The 3,700-nt window shown below is 32.5% G+C and overlaps 1 pseudogene; it reads left to right on the top strand.

The window, feature by feature from the left end:
* The first annotated feature begins 536 nt into the window (after nt 1-536).
* Nucleotides 537-1,445, top strand: LOC105110793 (zinc finger protein CONSTANS-LIKE 2-like; annotated as a pseudogene).
* The last annotated feature ends 2,255 nt before the right edge of the window (nt 1,446-3,700 follow it).

The following is a 3,700-nucleotide window of genomic DNA, read 5'->3' as shown; positions in this document are numbered from 1 at the left end:
AGGTTAGGTCTAGTGCTTGAACTCAAGTGCTTCACTTCAATCCCCACCTTAGCATTTTGATTTGGTGAGATCTTAGCGGGCACTGATTTGTCCGATAGTTCACCTAATTCCCAGGCAATAAACAACATGCAAGATCCCATTCTTTCCCTGTCCACAATCTTTTTCTCATTTCTTTCACAATTTTGCCTCACAACGGCTCATGTTTCTACTTGCTATAGTACGATAACGTGAACAATCCGTTGGTTGGGGCTTGGGTTTGTCCAGCAAGTTCACATAAATGATTTGATTTGGCTTGCAGAATCTTGTTTACCCCTGAAATTTAATCAACACTTTTTTATGAGTGCTATCCAATTTTATTAGATTTGACTTCATAAATATGAAACTCAACCTGAAATCACATCCCTTTTATGGAAGAGAGTATCACTGAACTATATAAGCTTATTGATATTTTAAATTTATAATTTTTTGTATTAATGTGATAACTTTTTTATTATAAATATCTACAGTGCAAGTTGTCCTGGACCATGTGTTCTGTTTTTTTAGGCCTAAACAAAGACATAAATAGAGCAGAGCATGCACAGAAAATTGCAGCTTAATTTAGCCTGTTCTCCAAATTGAGAGGAAAGAAATGAAAAGGTGTGAGCTCTGTGATTCTTTAGCAAAGATGTACTGTGAATCAGATCAAGCCAGCCTGTGTTGGGATTGTGATGCTAATGTTCATAGTGCAAATTTTCTTGTCGCTAAACATTCAAGAACACTTCTTTGTCATGCTTGCCAATCCCTCACGCCATGGACCGGAACCGGACCCAAGTTAGGCCCTACGCTTTATGTCTGTGACAACTGCGTAAACAACTCAAGTTGTAGAGAAGAAAGAAGCACCGTAGATGATAAAAACGTCGACAATGATGATGATAGAGAAGATGATGATGATGATGATGATGATGATGATAGAGAAGATGATAGTGGTGAAGATAATGAAAATGGTGATGGTGGTAATGATCATGGCAGCGAAGATGATGAAGAAAATCAAGTAGTTCCATGGTCTTCTACGCCACCTCCTCCCTGTTTCAAGTTCTTCTAATAATAGTGAAGAATGTTCAAGCAGATTTTGTGACAGTGATGGAGGATTATCTCCAACAAGATCAGCTTTCTCTTCGACATGCTGGCGCAGAACTGCGCCTCCGGCTAGTAATTCTCATCCAGTCTTTTATATTTGATGTTATTGTTGATGATCAAAATCCTTCATCCAGTCCTGATAAATGTTGAAGATGTAATGAAGGAACTTTCTCTTCTGAATCAGAATCCCTTAGGCTATAGCTAATCTGCTTGTTATTGCAACATAACCTGAATGTGTTGATGTCAAGTGAGTCAGGGCACCTAGAGCTTAAGGATAGCTAACTAAAATTTCCTATGTAATTTTTCCTGTAATAGAAATGTTGTCATAACTTCAATGTGATATTGATTGATCCTTATTAGTTTCTATTTAGTCATAAGTTCATGTTTTGCAATTTCCAGTTACAATGCACATACATATATCTTTCTCCAAATTGAAATTCAGCTTCTATGGTAAAATTTTAGATGTACAATAATTTTTTGATTATAATAATATAAATTATATTTTTACCTTCCCATAATAGCCAATTTTTTTAAATTAAAATGATTTTTTTATATGATATTAAATTGGTAAGTAATCATGAATTCTAATTTTAAAAATATATTAAAATATAATATAAATTATATTTTAAAATTTTATTTAACATCTTAAACTTTTTACTTAAAATTTTTTGGTTTAGTTTTCCTTAAGAAATTGCATTAGATTTTCAATCAACCACAGAATGGAATCGCCAGGTGTTGGGAAGATCCATGCCAAACACTTCTATGGTGCAAGTTTAGCTCCAGGTGAAAGTGGGACCCTGCTACAGAAAGACTGAGGATACTATTGTCTCCTTCATTTATGGTGTATTTGAAATCACCTTAGATATTGGTTTTTAAAATATATTATAAAAATATATTTTTGGTATTACCATATATATACATATATAAACAATTCAAAAATATTAAAAAATAATTTAAAATTAAAAAATTACAAAGTTTTTAAAAAACATGATTTGAACACAATGTAAAACAGTATCTTATTGTCTTGATTCTTTAACCAATATGAACAGAAACATAACAGATCATGACAGAATCCATTGACTCTGGGGGTGACGGTGGAATGCATTCATTGTTTCTTTGGCAAGAACCACAAGTTTTGTTGCTCCCTCGTTTTGAAGACCTAGCAAGCGGCTAGCTATTGATATTGTTCATTGCTTTCCTCTAATTTCTTTTATTAATTGATAATAGAAAATTTAATGGTTTCAGGCTTCAGGTGGATCGCCTCCTCTCCACATGCATTCTATTAGGTTTTAAATTAAAAAAAAAACCCGTTCCCTGCCAACAGAAGAAGACATAGTTTTCCTTACAATAATGCATGATTTGTGGCTGTAACCTGGTGAAAATACCTTGGTGAAAATACCTTGGGATTGTGACCTCAAACTAAATGGATAATAAATATATCTTGCACAGCCGACCATATAAGATCAAGATTAGGAGGCTTGTAGCTAGATTATATTAAGAGATTACAACTATAATAGACTACTAATCCTCCGACAGCTTCACGTGCCCACCATAGGCCATGAATTAGTATTATAATTGCAATTAGATCATGAATACTTTTCCTCTAGAAGTGAATCTAACACAATTTATTGAAAGCAATTTTTATATTGTTTCAAAACATTAGGATGGAATCTAGAAATGAGAGAGAGATTTAAGAGGAGAGGTTTTGAATAAGAAACCCATTAGTACTATTGCATCGTTTTCGTTGTTGATATCTATTGCTATGTTTTTTGTTTTTTTAACCTTTTAATGAAAAAAAATGGTTAAAATATTTGTTTTTTTTTTATCATTATTATAATACAAATATACATAGGAAGTTGGATTTTCATAAACTTAATTCTTAATATTTGGATATATAACTTACTATGGATGGAAAGGTAAGACATAGGCCTACAACTTTCATATGGAGCCCAAGATCTAAAAAGGCCATTTTCAAGTCCAAATTGTTGTAACAACAAAGACACCCGAATTTGTCCTCCAACCTGAGCACTGTTTAGTAGTTTGGTCATATCTGAAGTTCTAGAAGTCGAAATAAGCTGAATGTTTTACACAAGAAAGCTGAGACAATTTCCTATAACTTTCATGTTTTCAAGTGGCTCCAATTTTAACGTTATCAATGACGTTTTGAGCAGATAAGAGAATATAAGGATTGTCACCAAGTCAAGAGTTGGTCACCCACTTATTAATTAGTCGTCAAATCAATAGTTTCCAATTTTGACCTATAAAAGGAGGCATTTGCCATGCATTTAGGCATCTTGGTTTCCAGATCAAGATCATGCTCTTGCTTTCTCTTTTTATATTTTTTGTAATGTTTATACTTTACTTTCATTAATATCAAGTTTATGCCTTTCATTTCCTTTCCTTTACTTAGTTAACTTTTATCTTATTTATATTCTTATTTTATTTATTTATTTTTCTTTCTTTTATTATGTCTAGCTAAGTTTATTATGTCAAGGTGAAAAGGTTACACTAATGGTGTAAGAATAAGTATAGTGTAAACCTAATATGGACTTTAATGTTTGATACTAACATGTTTTATATTTGT

Source organism: Populus euphratica, unplaced genomic scaffold (assembly GCF_000495115.2).
Source record: "Populus euphratica unplaced genomic scaffold, PopEup_1.0 scaffold379.1, whole genome shotgun sequence".
In the NCBI taxonomy this organism is placed as follows: domain Eukaryota; kingdom Viridiplantae; phylum Streptophyta; class Magnoliopsida; order Malpighiales; family Salicaceae; genus Populus; species Populus euphratica.
Note: the sequence above shows the minus strand (reverse complement) of the source record. Positions and strands in the feature narration are given on the sequence as shown.